Genomic DNA, 21,692 nt, shown 5'->3' with positions numbered 1-21,692 from the left:
TACAGCCAGAGTATATTTTCCATCCCCTTGCTGTGGGTTTGTCCATGTGACTTGATTTGGCCAATGAAATGTTTGTAGTGATGATGTGGGCAGAAGCTTTAGACATGCTTTCAGCATTGGGTTTACTCTCTTGGGTTTCTGCTACTGTGGTGAGAAGAACACACCCTGAATATCCCACTGATCTCTGAGGAATGAAAGACATATGGTGCAGACTTGAATTCAACTCCTGAGCTAAAGCTAAGCTCAACTGAGTCAAATTAGATCAGCTGAACACCAGCTGACCTGCAAATGTGTCAGTGAGAAATAAATGCTTATCATTGTATGGCTGAGATGTCACAGGCATTTCCCCATGTTGTGGCATAGTCTTTAAAATGAAGCTTTTTAATGGTGGAGAATATCCTATCCAGTACATCTGAACTTTCAATAATCATTCCCCTATTACTTGGGTCACTAGCAATTTTACATTATAAAAATTATGTAAGCACATATTCAGGCATACAACCTTTTCTTTCTTTGGTATGTTTATAAAGTCTCAGGGTCAAAAGGACGCCTGGACAAAACATGTACCTTATTCACACTGGTTCTGTTGTGTTCTAATGAGAAGTGTGTAGAAAAACCCAATCACTGTACCTGCTGACACACAGATATGTTGCCTTAAGTAAGAGAACAATAGGCTAACATCAGGTTATAATGACAAAAGAGGCATTGGTATCTCAGAAACAGGGACTTAGCATAAGCTGTCTCTGCAACACATCATGGGGAATAAAATCAAGACTCATCAACCCATCCAAGAACTTTAGAGTAAGAACTTAACTTGGAGAACTACTGATGGGATCCTGAATTATGTAAACTTAATATGAAGAAAAAAATTTTTGGTCTCATGAAACATGTAATTCAGTGAAACAAAAAGACAAGATGTGGCTAATGATGTGGCCCAATCAAAGCCCTAATCATAATCCAATCATGCCCAGTAATAGACCAGTTTACAAACATAATCCAGTATCTATTTTTGGGATTCATAACTATATCAAACTGCTACAGTCTCCATTGTAAGTGAAAACAGCTGACGAGTCTAAACTATTTCCTATGGTTAACATCTCTCAATCCTCCCAGAGGCTCTAGATCATTCTAGAAAAAAATAAATTTCTCGATCTGCAAAGTTTGGAATGACCTGTTCCTATTCCTATCTCACCCAAGGTTAGACCCTCCTGACGTGAACTGCCAGAGCCCTGCTAAGGCCGCTGCGTCTTGGCTTCTCCCATTGCAATCGTGGAGGCAAATCAAACTGCCTGGTTATTTAGCATGTAAATATTATTTAGAATATAAACTCCCCACCTTCCTTCCTTTAAAACTATATATAGAGAGAGAAAATTTTAGAGTAGATTTTGCTGGTTATAAAATGAAATGGACATTTAGAAAGTTCCAAGAATGGTGTTTTTGCTCTTAATCTACCTCATCCACAAGGGGAAGGAAGAGCTTTAAGCTGATTCATTTAATATCTTCAGCGGACAGAAGGCAACATGATTTTGAAAGAAATGGGATCAGTTTTCAGTTTTGCTCCTTCTTTCCTTCTCTGTCTAAAAGGCAAGTGAAGATAGAGGAATTAGGTCATAGCCACTGTTCTCTCTTATTATTGTTATTACTTAAGTAATACTTCAGGATATTTACATCTAAAGCCTACTTTCACCCTCTGCTTTTTTTTTTTAACATTTATTTATTTCTCCTTCCCCCACCCCCACCCTCACTCCCATTGTTTTGGGCTCACCGTCTGCTCTCTGTGTCCATTCCCTGTGTGTTCTTCTGTGTCTGCTTGTCTTCTCTTTAGGCAGCACCAGGAACTGATTCTGGGACTTTCCAGAGTGGCAGAGAGGCACTCAATCTCTTGCGCCACCTCAGGTCCCTGGTCTGCTGTACTTCTTCTTGTCTCTCCTCTGTGTCTCTTTTTGTTGTATCATCTTGCTGCACCAGCTCTCTCCATGGGCCAGCACTCCACGCAGGCCAACTTGCCTTCACCAGGAGGCCCCGGGAATCAAACCCTGGATGTCGTATATGGTAGACAGCAGCCAAATCACTTGAGCCACATCTGCTTCCCTGCTTTAATCAAGGACTGCTGTCCTCTTTGCCCACCCATATAGCTCGGAAGAGGCATAGGGGGAGAACAGGGAGAAAACTAGGGCCTCCCTTCACAGCCAGCCACATATGACAAATAAACTCCACCAGTAAAGAACTAATACAGCGAAGCGGATGTGGCTCAACTGGTAGAGCATCTGTCTACCATATGGAGGGTTCGATCCCCAGAGCCTCCTAACCTGTACGGTAAGTTGGCCCATGCGCAAGGAGTGTGCCCCATAAGGAGAGCTGCCCTGTGGGGAAAAAAGTGCAGCCCACCCAGGAGTGGCGCTGCACACACGGAGAGCTGACACAGCAAGACGATGCAACAAAAAAGAGATGCAGTTTCCCAGTGCCACCAGATAATGCAAACGGACGCAGAAAAGAACACAGCGAATGGACACAGAGAGCAGACAACAGGGGGGAAGGGGAGAGAAAGAAATAGAATAAATCTTAAAAAAAAAACAACTAATACGTGAAACTACTTCTACAGTCTCACTACTGTCTCCTCTATTAAGTGCTTCTTATGTCAGAAACTGTGTGAAATGCTTTATTTTATGTCATTTATCCTCCCAACAACACTTTGAATTATGTACACCAGCCCCATGCAAAGTAGGACAAGGTGGTGCTAAGAGCATGAGCCTAGAGTCAGACCAACCCTGGCTTTGAATTCCAACTCTATTCTTAAATGACTGAATGACCTTGGACAAGTTACTTTACCCCTTTATGACTAAGTTTTCTCATCTGTGAAATGTAGATAAAACTCATAACTACATCATAAGATTAAGATAAGGATTAAAATAAATAGTACATTTAAACAAAGCCTTGCATGTAGTGAGCTATCAATAAATTTTGGCTCTTCTTATTTCTAATTTATGGTTGAGGAAGTTGTGGCTCAAAAGGTAAATGCCTTGCCCAAGATCACAGGACTAGTGAATTCTGAACCCAGGATCTGAAGCTATGACTGTCTCTCTCCATTTTAACCTCTATGCGATTATACTTCCCTGTAGGTCAAAATTAAAGGCAAGACTCTCCAGGTGGACAGGAATATATTTAATTCAATGTCGATACTGGGGTTGGGAACCCTTAGAATATTTGTGATATTAACCAATAAGGTTAATCTTAGCTCATAAAATTTTTCTACAAAATCAATACAATTAGTAACATGATTTGCATAACCAGAAATGTTTAGAGAAAGGTGCTTTCTGCACTAAGAAACATGAAATATATACCTTTTATTAAAAGGCTTAGGTAATGACACTACAGAAAGATTAAAAAAAAAAAGAAGTGGGCAGAGACTTGAATAAACACTTCTCCAAAGAAAATATATAAATGGTCAAGAAGCACATTAAAAGATGCTAAACATGGGAAGCAGATGTGGCCAAGAAGAAAAACATAGAGACACAACAAAGCAGGGAGCAGAGGTGGCTCAAGTGATTAGGTGGCTCCCTCCCACATCGGAGGTCCCTGGTTTGGTTCCAGGTGCCTCCTAAAGAAACAAGGAAGACGAACAGACACAGCAAGTGCAAACAATGAAGGGGTAGGGAGAAATAAATAAATCTTAAAAAAAAAAAAAAAGATTGTGGGAAAATAGTTTAAATTGTATTTGAACTTTGTATGATCTGTTCCCTATTGTAGATATTGCAGGTGTTCCCTATTATTGTAGATGAGGTAGCAGTTCTGATAGCTAATGGCTGCTTAGTAGTTCCCAGTAAATATGAGGTGGAAACTAGGGTCGAGGCTCTCAGTTCCAGAAGCTGTGAATCCCCTGGTCCCCTCTTTATCTCCTCTCTTGTGTCTTTCTCTCTGACCTTTATTTCGTAAAGGTCTGCGTCGCCTTCCCTCTGAGCCAAGCTATCAATGAGCTGATCACGGCAGAAGATGCTAAACATCACTAGTCATTAGGGGAAAGCAAATCAAAAACACAACGAGATAACGTTTCATACCCACTAGAATGGTTACTATTTTAAAAAAAAAAAATAGAAAATTAGAAGTGTTAGAGAGGACAGAGAAATAGGAATACTCGTTCATTGCTGATGGCAGTGTAAAACGGTCCAGCCACTGTGGAAGATAGTTTGGTGGTCCCTCAGAAAGTTAAGTACAGACTTTCCATATAACCTGTCAATCCCACTTCTAGCTGTATACCTGAAAGAACTGAAAGCAGGGATTCAAAGAGATGTTTGTACACTGATGATCACAGTGGCACTATTCATAACTGCCCCAAAATGGAAGGAACCCAAGTGTCCATCAACAGGTGAATGGATAAACAAAATGTGGTAAATAGATACAATGGAATATTATTTCAGCTGTAAAAAGGAATGAATTGATACATGAAACAACATGGATGAAACTTTAAGATATCATGTTGTTGATGTGGATACAATAGCCACAGGAGTTACTGAGGGCAGGGAGAGGGAAGAAGAGGTGTGATATGGGGGCATTTTCAGGACTTGGATTTGTCCTGACTGATATTGCAGGGACAGATGCAGGACATTATATATCCTACCATAACCCACTGAATGGACTGGGAGAGAGCATAAACTATAACGTAAACGGTAATCCATGCAGTGTAGCAGTGCTCCAAAATGTATTCATCAAATGCAATTAATGTGCCACACTGATGAAAGAGGTTGTTGATGTGGGAGGAATGGGGGATTGGATGAGGAGTGGGGCATATGGGAAGCTCTTATATTTTTTAATGTAATATTTTCTGTTATCTATATATCTTTTTTTAAAAAAAGACATCATGTTGAGTGAAATAAACCAGACACAAAAGGAGAAATATTGTATGATCTCACTGATATGAAATAATTAGAATAAGCAAACTCATGGAGTCAGAATCTAGAATATAGGTTACCAGGGGACAGGGTAGGAATAAGGAATAGAGAATTAAGGCTTAAATGTACAGAGTTCCTATTTGGAACAAAGGCATTTTTTTTTTTTGAGGTACCAGGGCCGGATATGCAACATGGTACCCTGTACGTGGGAAGATGATGCTCAAACCACTGAGTCACATTGGCTCCCCTGTTGTTGGTTTTTGTTCTTTCAGGGGGCACCAGGAACCAAATCCAGGACCTCCCATGTGGGAGGCAGGCGCTCAACTGCGTGAGTCACATCTGCTCCCAGAAATGTTGTGATAGTGAATGGTGGTAATGGTAGCACAACATTGTGAATGTAATTAACAGCACCGAAATATTTATATCTGAATGTGTTTAAAAGGTGAAATATTAGGTTGTATATATGGTAGAATAAATTTTTTTAAAAATCCATGGAATTACACTACACAAATGATGAACCCTAAGTTAAACCATGAACTATAGTTAATAGTACAATTATAAAAATGTGCTTTCATCAGTTGTAATACAGGTAGCACAACAGTGCAAGGTGTAAATAATAGGGTGGTATATGGGAATCCTGTATTTTATGCATGGTTTCTCTGTAAACCCACAACTTTTCTAATAAAATAGAGAATGACAAATGAAACCTTATCCATGTTCTTAACACCATGTCACACAGTCATTTTCATTGTTGCTTATTCATTTTCCAGTATTTGTCCAAGGCAGATATATTTTAGCAGGGTTGTAATCATAGCATACATTCCATTTTGTATCCTGTTCGGGTGGGTTGTTCTGGCTGCACCTTCCCACTCTGAAATTTTCTGCATAGCCTGGACAGAGTGACTCTCAGCAGAGCAGGGCCTCTGTGTTCCAGCTGGTCTCTTGGCCCAGCCCACCTGAGCACATGCCTATGAAGAGGAACAGGGTGAGGGACGAATGCAAGATGAAAAAGCTCTTTACTTAACTCCATAAAACATAGGGTGTACAGACAACACTTCAGGCGATTCAATAACAGAGTAACACAATTTGGACTGAAGCGTTCTTTCATTGCCCCTCAGGTCACTACTGTGGGCAGTGGCAGTTGTGCCTCCGCTCTGAGGAGCAGCTGTTGCCGGGTGCACAGCTCAGGAGTTCTATAAAACAAACCTCTGCTTGCCTTAAGGTATCTAAATAAGGTTTTCCAAACCTCTAGTGATAAAAATCATCAGGTGACTGTTAAACATCAAGATTCCAGGGCCCCTCTCGGTTCCCAGGCAAGTGCCTGCAGCTCTGTAATTTTAACCAGGAGATCATTTGAATGATAAGCCACCCTTGGGAAACACTTTATGGAGGAACTGTGACTACTGACATGGGAGGGATGGGCTTACGCTGAGATTACAGGAAGAACACCTGCCCACTGCTTAGAGTGCTGCCCAGGAAAGACCAGGGCTTCCACCCGACTGAGGCTTGGAGCACCCATGGATTTATGTGGTTTTATTTATTTATTTTTTTCCCCTAGGGATTATTATATTTTATTTTTTTAAGATTTTATTTCTCTCCCCTTGCCCTCCCCACTTGTCTGCTCTCTGTGTCCACTTGCTGTGTGTTCTTCTGTGTCCTCTTGTACCCTCGGTGGCACTGGGAAACTGCATCTCTTTTTTGTTGCGTCAGCTCTCCTTGTGTGCAGTACCACTCCTGGGCAGTCTACACTTTTCTCACGCGGGGTGGCTCTCCTTGCAGGGCGCACTCTTGCGCATGGCACAGCACTCCTTGTGTGCAGCAGCACAGCGCATGGGCCAGCTCACCACATGGGTCAGAAGGCCCTGGGTATCGAAACCTGGACCCTCCCATATGGTAGGCGGACGCTCTATCAGTTGAGCCACGTCTGCTTCCCTTTATGTGGTTTTAGAGCCAGATGTGGCAAGGCTCAAATATGGGCTCTAGCACTTATCAGAAATGTGATTTGGGCAAGTTAACTGATCTTTCTTCTCTAAAATGGAAATAACAATATTATATCCTTAGATGGTTGATGTAAAGGATAAATGTCAAGTTTCCATATGGTTGGTCCAAATGTAAGTGTCAATAAACAGTAGCTTTTAAACTACTAGCAAATGCTCAGTGTCTGGCATATGGTAAAAAAATGCAGTAACTGGAAGATGTTACTTTATCAACATTATTCCCCCTTTCTGGAGCTTAGTTTCTTTCTAGGATAAACAAGATAGTATGAAATGCTTAGTGCAGCATTTGGCACAAGACTAAGTTGTCGGTGAATGGTGGTTATAAAGACATTCCCTGGACCCTGCCAGATTTGTCTCACTGGATGCTTTTCAAGAATGATTTTTTTAAAACGTATTTATTCCTCTAACCGCCCTCCCCCCCCTTGTTGCTTACACTCACGGTCTACTCATCTTCTTTTTTAGGAGGTGCCAGAACCAAATACAGGATGTCCTATGTAGGATGGAGGTGCCCAGTGGTTTGAGCCACCTCCACTCCCTTCTCATTGTGTTCTTCCCTGTGTTACCTCATTGTGTCAGCTCACTGTCTTGTTCATCTTCTTTAGGAGGCACTGGGAACTGAACCCAGGACCTCTGTATTAGTCGGCCAAAGGGGTGCTGATGCAAAATACCAGAAATTGGTTGGTTTTTATAAAGGGTATTTGTTTGGGGGTAGGAGTTTACAGATACCAGGCCATAAAGCATAAGTTACTTCCTTCACCAAAGTCTATTTGGAGCAAGATGGTTGCCAACATCTGCGAGGGTTCAGGCTCCCTGGGTTCCTAAGTTCCTGGGGCTTGCTTTACTCTGGCTTCAAGTTTCCATCCTTCCTGGGGCTGGCTTCTCTTTCCTCTGAGTACTGACTTCCCAGGGCTCCAGTTTAAGTCTTCAGCATCAAACTCCAAAATCAAAACTCCAACATTAAAAGCCCTCAACTCTGTTCTTCACCATGCCCTAATCATAACTTAATCATGTCCAGGTACAGGTCAGATTACAAACATAATCCAATATTTCTTTTTGGTATTCATCAATTATATCAAACTGCTACAACTTCCCATGTGGTAGGCGGGGACCCAATTGCTTAAGCCACATCCACTTCCCAAAAAATGATTTTTAAATGCTGTGTCTACAGGAGAGTGGATGTGGCTCAAGTGGTTGATCACCTGCTTCCCACATGGGAGGTCCTGCGTTTGGTTCCCAGTGCCTCCTAACAAAAACAAACAATAAGCAAAACAAACAAAAAACCAACTCAGGGAAGCCGACGTGGCTCAGTGGTTGAGCAACAGCTTCCCACATACAGCATCCCAGATTCACTATCTGGCCCCAGTACCTCAAAAAGAAAAAAGAAAAAAAGCTGTGTCTCCTGAGTAATTTGTACCTTGTAATACTTCTCTCCAATCAGAAAATTACCCACTCTGCCATGTCTAGGCAAAGTCCTGAAGGGATAAAGCTGGCCATATCCAGAACCAGATTTGGTACAAATTGGATTTGTGTGGCAGTCTGTTATATTAGTAATTTCTATGATGATTTACCACCATGAATAGTGAGCCAAAAGGGAGAAATGAAACGGAAATCCAGTAGTCCTAAACCTGACTGAAATAGGATATCCTGGGGAATCTTAAAAATATAGATTCCTGGGGAGCAGATATTGCTCAGCAGTTGAGAGCTTGCTTTCTATGTACCAGGTCCTGGGTTCAATCTCTAGTACCTCCTAAAGTATGTCTATGTATGTTTGTATTCCTTGGCACCACCACTTGAGAGTCTGATGCAGCATGTTTCAAGAGGAGCCCTAGGATCTGCTTTCTTTCCTTTTTTTTTTTTTTTTATGATTGAATCAAAATTCAGAAGGCAGAGAATACTGGGAACAAATTATCTGGTTCATGGCATCTCAAACTCAATTCCCTTTGGTGCACAACACCTTTTCTCATAGCTGGTAAAAGAAAAACTTTTCATGCAGTTCAGGATATCACAGCTTTATTGAGCAGTTCATGAATCAGGCAGCAACCATCTACAAAGTAGAAGGGATCTCTGCTGAAGGGGTGAAAAGAGGGAGCTTATATTGGGCAAATGTGGAAGAAGTGAGGAACTATTTTGATTGGCTGACATTAAGTTTCCAATTTACATAGAGGGGGTCTTATAAAGTAGGAAGCAGATATATATTGGTTAGTATAGCATACACAGGTTACTATAGGCATACATTGCTCCAAGGAGGAAAAAAAAAAAAAAACTGCCCAGAGGATGGGGTGGTTACATACGAAAAAAGAATACAAATTTATATTGAGATGTAAAATGAAACAAAATAAAGAGCAATTATGCACACTTTTTCAGTGTTTCAGGTTTGGGAGAAATCATCATTTAGCAGAACAAAATAATGGTACAGGACCAAAAACAGCGACTGTTTTCTATTCCTCATGCCCAGAGTTTTTGGTTTTGTCTAGGAGCCCATTGCCGTCCTCTTTCTAGACTTCTAGAGAGGGAAAACCACTTACTCAAATCTTATGGCTTATCTGGCAATAGAAGTTGATACGTAAATGTCCTATATATATGTAAATGTCTACCAAGGACATTAAGTTAATAGATAATGCCTACCCCAATTAAATTTTCATTTTTCCCCTGACCTAACAGGTCTTTGCATATAAAATTTGTATTTAAAATGTGTATTTTAAAAACAAATTGTCCACAATAAACATTTTTCCATACTCAGTAAATTCCATTTTAGTAGAGTTTATTACCATGGAACAAATTATAATTAAAACAAAATACTGGGAAGCGGATGTGGCTCAAGTGATTGGGCCTCTGCCTACCATATGGGAGGAGCCGGATTAGATCCCTGGAGCCTCCTAGTGAAGGCAAGCCCACACGGCGAGCCAAGTGCCTACGTGGTGAGCCAGTGCCCACACAAGTGAGTCACGCAGTAAGATGACAACGCAACAAGAGAGAGACGAAGGAGAGAGTCAAGGTAAGGTACAACAGAAATCAGGAACTGAGGTGGCACAAGTGACAGGGAACCTCTCTCCACATCAGAGGTCCCCAGGATTGAATCCCAGTGAATCCTAGAGGAGAAAAAAGAGAAGAGAAGACAGAAAGAGAAACAGACACAGAAGATCACATAGCAAATGGACACAGCAAAAACAGCAGGAGGAGGAGTGGAGGGAACAAACAAACAAAAAAACAAAATACTGAGATATACTCAACTATCTATTATCCTTGTATTCAAAAATCAATTTAAGAATGTTCTACAGGGAAGCGGACTTGGCCCAGTGGTTAGGGCATCTGTCTATCACATGGGAGGTCTGTGGTTCAAACCCTGGGCCTCCTTTACCCGTGTGGAACTGGCCCATGCGCAGTGCTGATGCGCACAAGGAGTGCCGTGCCACGCAGGGGTGTCCCCTGCGTAGGGGAGCCCCACACGCAAGGAGTGCACCCTGTAAGGAGAGCCGCACAGTGTGAAAGAAAGTGCAGCCTGCCTAAGAATGGCGCCGCCCACGCGGAGAGCTGATGAAGCAATATGACACAACAAAAAGAAACACAGATTCTCGTGCCACTGACAACAATGGAAGCAGACAAAGAAGAAGATGCAGCAAATAGACACAGAGAACAGACAACGGGGGGGAGGGGGGGGGAGAATGGGAGAGAAATAAAGAATGTTCTACCAACCATTTGAAGAATAGTTAATTCCAACATTACTTAAGCTATTGTAACGCCTTAGAAAAAGAAGGAAAATAACCGAGTTATTTTTTAAGTGGGAGTAACAATAATTGCAAAACTTGACAACGATAGCAAATAAAAAGAAAACTCAAATTGATCTCACATGAATGAGGATACAAACATAGAAAGTGAGGAATACAAGGAAGGATCTGCGTTAAGTAGGTTATTATTCTTTATACACATGTCATTTTGCACGTGTGTGAGAATATCCCAAAATGGAACACCTGGGTCAAAAAGCATATTTGCTTGCAATTTTGATAGGGCCAAAATGCACTTCCACCACCAATGTGTGAGAGTTCCTGCTTCCCTGCAGTCTTGCCCACAGTGTGTATTATCAAACATTGGGATTTCTGCCATTCTGATAAGAAGTGGTAGTTTGGGGTAGATTTAAATTGATTGTCTCAATTTTGGGTTTTATATTTCCATTTCTGCAACTTTTCTTACTATTTTTTACCCATTTTTCTATTGGGTTGGTAGGTTTTTTCTTCTTGAATAGAACTTCTTCATCTATTAAAGAGATCAGCCCTTTGTTCTATGAATTGCAAAAATAAAGCATTTTAATTATACTTCATCATGTCTATATATCTATGCAGAAAATTATGATTGTCTTCTAATACACTGAAAAGGCATTTGAAAAAAAATTAATACACATTCTTGATTTTTAAAAAAACCTCTCAATAAAATAGGAACCCATAGATAATTTTCATTTATATTTATGTCTATATAACTACAGCTATCTATCTATATCCCCAAAAGATCATCATGTTAATGGGTAAACACTAGAGGCATTCTATTAAATTCAGGAAAAAAAACAATCATGGGCATTTTTACAACTGCTGTGTAATATTCATTAGCCAGTGCAATTAGATAGGATAGAAATTAGAGGAATAAAAATTGAAGAAAATAGGATTATATATCTAGAAAATCCAAGTGAATCAAGTGAAAAATTACTATAACCAATAAAATAATTCAGAATTAAAATAAATAATTATATTAACATAGTAGTATAAGCAGCATATATGAACATTAAAATGCAAAATTCAATATCCTTCATATAATATATAAAGAAAGAAAATACCAAATTTGTAATAGTAACAAAAAGCTGAAATACTTAAGATAAACCTATCTGAGGAAAACTTTAAAACAATACTGAAGGACACAAAAGAATAGTGACTCCATGCAAACATGTCATGTTCTTGGAAAGGAAGAGTAAACATCCTAAAGTCATTTTTCCCTAAATTAATTTTTAAATCTAATTAAATAGCAATAAAAAATCCAATAGATTAATTTAATGTACACGAGTTAATTCTAATGTTTCAGTTTCCAAAAATTAAACAAGGGGAAGGAGGGAAATAACTGAAAAAGAAGATCAATAAGAAAGATAAAAAGAATAGTCAATATTAAATCATTATAAAATCTCAAATAAAAATAGAGTTGTACTGGCAAAAATTCGGCCATTGGAACAGGATAGGAGGTCAGGGAAAAAATGCAAATACATATGAGAATTTAGATAATGATGGAAGTTGCCCTTAAATAAGTGGAGAAAAATGGATGTTTCGGTAAAGGTACTGTGATAAATGGGTAGCTATTTATTTTTTTAAAGTTGGATCCATACTTTAAGCCATATACTAATATAAATTCTAAATGGATCAAAAATTTAAAATTTAAAAATGAAAGTATAAATATTCAAAAAGAAAACATAGGTAAATGCCTTTATAATCTTGGTATGGGAATTAGAAAAATCAAGATTCAAAATCCAGAAGCATAAAATTAAGGATTGATATATGTGATTGCATAAAAATAAAAAACATTGAGTATGGCTAAATCCACTAAGAACAAACTCAAGGGCCTGCTGAGCAACTTGAAAAACTATTTGCAGGAAACAGATGTGGCTAGCCAATGCCCAGGGCCTCCTGGTGAGGGCAAGCTGGCCCACATGGGAAAGCGGCCCCGCACAGGAGTGCCAGCCAACATGGAGAACTGGCACAGCATGATGATGCAACAAGAGACGCAGAGGAGAGAAAATAAGAAGATGTAGTGGAATGGGGAGCTGAGGTGGTGCAAGAAAGTAATCGCCTCTCTCCCACTTGGGAAGGTCCCAGGATTGGTTCCCGGAGCCGCCTATTGAGAATACAAGCAGACACAGAAGAACACAAAGCAAATGGACACAGAGAGCAGGGAACAGGGGGACTGGGGGGGGGAGAAATAAACAAAATAAATTTTTTAAAAAAAGAAAAAAAAATTATTCACAGCTCATATATCACAGACAAAAGGGCAATGTCTCTAATATAGAGAGAACATCCAGAAGTCGATAAGGATAAAAAAAAAATTGGGAAGTGGACTTGGCCCAGTGGATAGGGAAACCGTCTACCACATAGGAGGTCCGTAGTTCAAACCCCCGGCCACCTTGACCCGTGTGGAGCTGGCCCATGTGCAGTGCTGATGCGCGCAAGGAGTGCCCTACCACGCAGCGGTGCGCCACCATGTAGGGGAGCCCCACGCGCAAGGAGTGCGCCCCATAAAGAGAGCCGCCCAGTGCGAAAGAAAGTGCAGCCTGCCCAAGAATGGCGCCGCCCACACGGAGAGCCAAAGCAGCAAGATGAAACAACAAAAAGAAAAACAGATTCCCGTGCCGCTGACAACAGAAGCGGACAAAAAGAAGAACATGCAGCAAATGGACACAGAGAACAGACAACGGGGCGGAGCAGGGGAAGGGGAGAGAAATAAATCCTAAAAAAAATTTTTTCACTTAAAAAAAAGGATAAGAAAACTGACAACAGTAAAATCAACAAAGACAATTCTGAGAAAATGAAATTAAAAGGGCTCTCAAACATTTGAAATGTTTGATCAAAAATTTTTTAAATTTTTAATCAAAATAAGAGACATGCAAATTAAAACTGAGATAATATTTCCACCTATTGGATTGGAAAAAAATAAAGTTGGTATCTTTTATTTGCCAGGCTTTGGGGAAACAAGCCATCTCATACATTCCTAATGGTAGTGCATATTGGTCAACCTTAAGGGAGGACAATTTGGCTGTATCTATTGGAATTACAAATGACCTTACCCTCTGGCACAGTAAACTACTGCTGGGAATTTATCTTTACATATAGGTGCACATATACCAAACGAACAAGATTACTCATTGCGATACTGTTGTAACAGCAAATGATTGGTTAAATAAATGATAGTATATCCATAAAATGGCATGTTATGTAACTTTTTTTAAAAGGAAAAGGAGTTGTTTTTATTTACTTATATCTAATGCTCTTCAATATACATTGCTAAGTGAAAAAAAAGTAGGCATCAAACAATTTGCTACCTACTGTGTAAGAAAGGTGGGGCAATATTTGCTTGTAATTTGCATAAAGAAATTCTGGCAGAATAGGCAAGAAACTAAGAAAATTTAAACTGTGATGGGGAGCAGGGTAATGGGTGGGAAGGCAGCAATGGGGCTAATGGGTAGGGGTACTTCAGCATTTCAACTACAGGAATGTATTACTTAATCAAAGTTTATTTTTTTAAAGTCCATTTTCATTGTCAGGGTACTGTTAGTATTATTAGAATCTGAACACTAACAGTGGTAAGCAAAATATTCATTTTTTATTTTACAATTGGATCCCAAATATTAAAAAGAGATGTTCTCAGCATATTTTCACTTTTTAACATCTCAAAAATCTGGATGCATCTCCTAACAGATGCCATTCCATAATCACTGTCATCCAAGTTGCAAGCATAATCAAGTGGATGAATACCTGGTACAAGTGATAAAGAATCAATAACAATGAACAATAATAATTACCTAATGAAATATGGGCAATTTGATTTGAAACCACTACAAATTTTTATTCTAGTTTGTAATCTGACAGTACCACAACAGAATGAAAATGATTGCTTCATTTGTAACAAACGATCAGTGAAATAAGTTTAAAATCATACCACGTAGGTTTATCCTCATGTCTCATAATTGTTCCTTGTTCCCTGTGACACAGAGAAGACTTTTGTGATGAGTAGAGTCTCACATCCATCTGTCAGTGAATGATGGACAGGTAGCTCAGGGACTAATCTAAGGGTCTCCCAGTCCAGGATTGCAAGGAATTCCCTGTTAATAAAAGCTTTGCATGGGGAAGCAGATGTGGCTCAAGCAATTGAGCTCCCACCTACCACATGGGAGCTCCCTGGTTTGGTTCCTGGTTCCTCCTAAAAAGAAACAAGGAAGACAAACAGACACAGCAAGTGCAAACCACAAGAGGGTTGGGAGAAATAAATAAATAAAGCTTTGCATGAGGGGAGTGAAATGTGGCTCAAGCAGCCGAGCGCCTCCTTCCCACATGGGAGGTCCCAGGTTCGGTTCCTGATGCCTCCTAAAAAACAAACAAACCAACAACAAGCAAAACAAAAAAATTAGTTGATGTGGCTCAGTGGTTGAGCACCAGCTTCCCACACACAAGGTCCTAGATTTAATCCCCCATACCTTAAAAAAAAAAAGGGCTTTGCATGACTTGATCTTCTCCACAAATACGGCATTAATGAGCACCTTCCTCCTTGGCAGGTTCCTTCTGCCTTCCTCAATGAGGACTATTTGAGGACATTTTGAGAGTCAGATACTTTGAGAGGGTAAGAATAGGATTTCAACCAACAATTTCCCTAGCAGCTACAATGAGCCATACACTTGAGTTTAGATGAGATGTGACAGATTTTTAAAGGCTTCTTTTCCTTTGCAACTGTATTAACATCCATGAAAGAACATATACAAAATATCTGTAAGTGCTTAATCATAATAAATAGATTAAAAAATAATTATCGTTCTTTCCGTGTCAAGTGCCATCACAATGTTTGTGATGCACTCCAGAATCCCTCTGGAAGGAGCTGGCCTCACAACATGAAGGCCTGGAGGAGTTATAAATAAGTGAGTGCATCCTTTTGCATGGAGGATTTTGGTCCTTTCTAGAAGATGGGCTGTGACCTGAAATTGTAATGCTCTGCTGACACCACAGAACAGACCCCCTCCTCCACCATTCTCAGGCACAGGATGCAGAGGGGCATGCCTTTGGCATTCACACCACCTTTGCTTTAAAGGCGGCACTGGTGAACAGGGCGGCTACGCTGGCAAAGTGTGCATCCTGACCAAGGTCCCCTCCCTGAGTCCTGAGGCTAACGCAGGCTCCTTAGAGATGGATGAGGCCAACAGACCCTCACGGCTCCCAGGAAGTTCCCCGGCTCATTTCCCTCCCTCCTGGGAGTCTTGGCTCATTGGGTCTTGTCTCAACAGTAACCCAGCGGGCTCTACTGAGGCGGGAATGGCAGAGTGCTGAATGGACAGATGAGGCGGGTGTGTTAAAAGAGTAGGAAAAAAAGGTTAATTCCTAACCTAGATACCAATATGTGTTAAGGAGAAAATAAGAAAAAAATGTTCAAGGCAATCTCATTCATGATCATAAATATAAAATCTTCAACAAGATACTAGCAAATCAAATTCATTAATAAGAAATGATGACATCTCATAATCAAGTTTGTTCTAGGAATGCAAGGTTGATTTACTATATCACTTAGTATAATTCAAAATATAAATATATTAATGTAGAAAATATGAGCACCTCAGGCAGTTTGCAAATATTTTTTGCGGGGCCCCCATTAATATAAACAATTTGAGTCAACCAAAATCAGCTTGTCAGCACCATTCTGACAATCCATCCTCACTTGATCCTGTGGAAGAAATACCGCTTAGGCCCGTGGGAGTAAACCACTTGCCAGGCCACCTTCCTGGAACCAGGACCTGACCATGAGGCCCCAGGACAACCAGGCCCCAAAGCCTTTCCTTCTAGTGGTCCTTTGCCATCAAGAGCCCTGTTTCTAAAGAACTTCCCCAGATCCATGTTGGAATTCCTGTCCAGTATGGATACAAAGTTTTGTGGGAGCCCCAAGGAGGGAAGGACAAATATGGGAGGTCTGGGACAGATGAGAAGTTTATCATTGATAAAGGTAGTGGAGAACATTAGAGTCTCAGAACACAACTATGCAAAGGCATAGAGGCCCCAAATCAGATGGGAAGTGGGGTGTGCTCTGGTCCATGTGGAGGGGTGGCATTGATTGAACATTTTGCCTGATCCCTGTAATTTGCTAAGTATTATGTGGAACATATTTGTTTCTTTTCCCTCTGTATGGAATGTTCATGATTGACATATGGCTGCTCTTGCTCTAACCTCACTTGTCCAAACAGCGTCAAGCTCCAAGTTAGTATTGCTTACATGATCAGGAATTTATAGAAGCAGAGGTGGTATCCACAGCTGCAGAGATGGTATCTGGAGGGGGCTTCCAGAATGCTGGTTTAGCAGTGGATGGAAATAGTCTAACTTCTTTATAACCTCTCCTAGTGAAGCAATTGCTACCTATGATGGACTCTCAACTCCCTCTGGGACCTAGTCCTTTCAGCTTTTCATCTATAGCAAAGCGGTGATCCCAATAGATCTAAAAGGACAAGGCTAATAGATTAGGAATAGGTACACTAAAGCAGAGGTTTTGTTAATGACAAGGATTTTACCCCACTGAAAATATGTGGACATCTTATAGGTAAAAAGCACAGTGACTTGGCCCACCCTGGTTAAGCAATGACCAAAATTTGTGAGTCTAGTCCATTCTTATAAGAAGGAAAAATTATCAACGTGGCATAGTTCTGGCTGTCCTTAAATTCCAATTAAGAATTTCTTCAAAGGATTACTCATAAAAGGGAGATAATTAATGTAGGTAAAAGCCGAAGTTATCAAAAATAGATAGAAAAGTAGAAATACTGTATTTATAGTATAGCTGCCCCGGCTGTCTCTTGGTTATTATTTGCATGGAATATTTTTTTTGATCCTTTCACTTTCCACCCATTTGTGTCCTCAGGTCTAAGGCAAGGCTCTTGTAAACAACATAGTTAGATTGTGTTCTTTAAAAAGTTCATTCTGCCAATCTGTATCTTTAGAATGGGGGGGATGATCCTTTTACACTAGTACTGATAAGGCAGGGCTCCCTTCAGCCATTTTGTCTTTCTCCCTGCCGCTCCCCCCCCCCCCCACTGAGATGGCTTCTTCTTCTGTTTGTTGTCTGCTTATTGTCTCTGCTCATTGTCTTTCTCATTGTGTCTGCTCGTTTGTCAGTTTGTCTTCTTTAGGAGGCACTGGGAACCAAACCCAGGACCTCCCATGTGGAAAGTGGGTGCCCAACTGCTTGAGCCACATCTGCCTCCCTGCCATTGTTTTTTTTATTCTCCTTTTGTGTATAGTTGAACTTTTATGATTTCACTGATTGATCCTTTTCTCATTTCCATTTCTGTATATAATTTTTAAAAGATTTATCTTATTTTATTTATGTCACATACTCCCACCCCCTTGCCATCTGCACTTGCTGTTTGCTCTCTGTGTCCATTCACTGTGTGTTCATCTATGTCTGCTTGTCTTCTCTTCAGGAGTCACTGGGAACTGATCCTGGGACCTCTGGCGTGGGAGAGGCATTCAATCGCTTGAGCCACCTCAGCTCCCTGGTTTGTTGTGTCTCTGTCTTTCCTCTGTGTCTCTTTTTTGTTGTGTCATCTGGTTGTATCAACTCATGGCACAGGCCAGCTCGCCTTCACCAGGAGAACCCAGGAACCCAACCAGGGACCTCCAGTATGGTAAGACGGGAGCCCAATCGCTTGAGCCACATCCACTTCCCTCTGTATATAATTTAAATGCTTTCTTTGTGGGGTTTGTATTAAACAATTTAAATCTATAACTTATTGGTTTGAAAAGATCCCAACTTAACTTCAATAGCATACACAGTCTTTGCTCCTATATCCCTGTTTCCCCTCTTTCTGTTGTTTTCGTCACATATTACCTCTTAAATTTTGCATGTCCATTACAAGGAAATATGATTATTTCTTATTCAATTGTATTCTAAATTTTATAGGGAATAAAGAGTACTTGCATACTGAGGATATAGTCATATTTGTTGGCTTTTGTATTTGCCATGTAATTACCTTTACTGGAGATCTTCACTTCTTCACACAGCTCCAAGCTACTCTCTCCTATCTTCTCCTTTCAACATGAAGGGTGATGAACTCTCAGTTTTTGTTTATCCACAAAAGTTTTAAACTCTCCCTCATTTTTGAAGGATAATTTTGTCGAATAAAGAATTTGGGGCTGGCCGGTTTTCTCTCTCAGTACTTAAATATGTCATACCACTGCCTTCTCACCTCCATGTTTTCTAATGAGAAATCCCTTGTACATGACGAATCACTTTTCTCTTGCTGCTTTCAGAATTCTCTTTATCTTCACTATTTGATGTCTTGGGGTAGATCTACTAGAGTTTATCATGTTTGGAGTATGTAGTGCTTCTTAGCCATATATATTTATGCCTTTCATAAAAGTTGGGAAATTTTCAGCCATCATTTCCTCAGATATTCTTTCTGCCCTTTTCTCTTACACTTCATATTGCCCCACAGGTACCCTTAGGTTCTGCTCACTTTATGAGATTCTTTTCTCTATCTGTTTCTCCAACTGTATGATTCTGATTGTCCTGTCTTCTAGTTCAGTGATTCTTCTGCCTATTCACATCTGCTGTTACATACCTCTAGTTTGTATATGTTATTGTGTTTTTCATCACAATAAGTTCTATGTTCCTTATTTTTTTATTTTTTTAAAGATTTATTTTATTTATTTCTCTCCCCTTCCCCCCCCCCCAGTTGTCTGTTCTCTGTGTCCATTTGCTGCCTGTTCTTCTTTTTGTCCGCTTCTGTTGTTGTCAGCGGCACGGGAATCTGCATTTCTTTTTGTTGCGTCATCTTGCTGTGTCAGCTCTCTGTGTGTGTGGTGCCATTCCTGGGCAGGCTGAACTTTGTTTCGCACTGGGCGGCTCTCCTTCTGGGCACACTCCTTGCGCATGGGGCTCCCCTACGCGGGGGACACCCCTGCGTGGCAAGGCACTCCTTGCGTGCATAAGCAGTGCACATGGGCCAGCTCCACACGGGTCAAGGAGGCCTGGGGTTTGAACTGCAGACCTCCCATGTGGTAGACGGACACCCTAACCACTGGGCCAAGTCCACTTCCCTCTATGTTCCTTTTTAAAGCCTTTTGATTTTTCTTGTTTAGTCTTCTTAAAAACAAAAAAGAAAAAAAAAATCTTCTTAATATCCTTTAGCTTCATATCCATATTCGGTTTATTTCTATCTCCATTTTCTTTAGCTCCTTGAATTCATTTAGGAGATTTGTTTAAACTTCTTTGATTAGTTGTTCCAATGTCTATGCTTCCTCTGAAGTTTTCATTTGTTTCCTTGAATGAGCCGTATCTTCTTGTTCGTGTGTGCATGGTTTGTGAGTTTTTGCTGATGTCTGGGCGTTTAATTATTTTGATGTATGTGAATCCTTCTTACGTACTTGTATGACAGCTGTCTTCCTCCATGCTGTCCCAAGTGAATCAGAACTCTCATCTCTTTTCTCCTTGGATGTGCCTGTCTTTGAGTTTCAGGTTATCCTGAATCCTGATCCTCAGCTATCTGATAGGTTTGAAGATTTTGTAGACTATTCAGCTTTTTCTTGTTGTTAGGTTGGGAGCATCTCTCTTCCCAGCTTTCTATACCCTGGCAGATGTCACAAAAGCAGTGGCAATTTGCTAAGCCTTTTGAATTTTTCTCACTATAAAAAGCACAAGCTTGAATAAACATATTTATCACACACAAGAACCATTTCTGGTAATTAGGTACAGTGTTGAGAAATTTATCTCATAATTTTAAATATGAGACATGTTCTCAGAAAAACATAAGATTTGCATATTGTAAAATGACATGAAAAGTTTTGGGAATGGATAGTGTGATGGTAGCACAACATTATGGATGTAATTAATACCACTGATTTATATATTTGAAGGTTAAAAGGGGAAATGTTTAGGTTGTATATGTTATTAGAATAAAAATTTTTAAATGAAAACAAAAACCATTGGATTGTTCAACACAAAACAGGGAACCCTAATGTAAACCATGAATGATAGTTAATAATACAGTTATAATATTCTTTAATCATTTGTAACAAATGCACCACACTAATGCAAGGTGTTATAATAGAGGGGGTACCTGAAAGGATACCAGCCAAAGTCATGACAGTGCTGCTGGGGAGAGGAGAGAGAAATTGGATGGGAAAGAGAGAAGAAAGAGGAATTCTCATGAACTGTGGTATTTTATTTCTTTTATTTAAAAAAATGCTTACAGCAAATATGATAAAATGTTAACACATATAAATCCCAAATGGCAACAGTTTATTATACTATTTTTGTACTATATTTTTTTAAATGTTATCCTGTCCTTCCCCCTGACACACATAATTGTTCATTATGATCATGAGGAGGTTATCCCAAGATACCATGTTAATTTAAAACTAGGAAAGTAATTTATTAAACTATTCCATGAACAAGTAAACACACATACAAACATGGCAAAACCATTTCAGTAAATAAGCAGAACTTTTAAAATGGTACAGCATACAAAAGTAATAAAAAGTAAAAGTTGTTTTTTCTCACTTTTTTTCCCCTGGCACCCTTTTGTCCTCTCCCAGAGTCAAACCACTGTTATGAGTTTTTTAGTGTATTTCCAAAGACACGTTATACATTTACAAGCATACACCTGTATTTATTCTTTTTTTTTAATTTTTTAAATTAATAGATCACAAGGAATGTATTTATTCTATAAGCATAAGATACTGAAAGGTTTCTCCAGGATTAAAATAACTAAATTGAATTATGTCTCTGTCTAAACTGTCAGAGGGGTGGTGCTTAAACGCACGTCTCAGCAGGAACTCAGAGACAGCAAAAGTAGATACAACCCCAGGCAGTGCTGCTCCTGAGGGCTACAGAGACACCCAGGTCCTACGGTCATGGCAGATAGCTCTGGAGTTCCATGCCTTGCTATTGGGCCCTACTTTGGAATTTGTGCTCCTGAAAGTGATGGAGTTGGACCCAGATTTGGCTTCTCTACCCATGCCTCTTCTGTCACTTTTACTGAACATGTGGTTGGTGCTGGGTTGGTGTATGCCCAGGAGACTTGAATCTCTGGACTGTC

This window comes from Dasypus novemcinctus, chromosome 21, assembly GCF_030445035.2.
Source record: "Dasypus novemcinctus isolate mDasNov1 chromosome 21, mDasNov1.1.hap2, whole genome shotgun sequence".
Classification (NCBI taxonomy): domain Eukaryota; kingdom Metazoa; phylum Chordata; class Mammalia; order Cingulata; family Dasypodidae; genus Dasypus; species Dasypus novemcinctus.
This window is presented reverse-complemented; position numbering follows the sequence as displayed.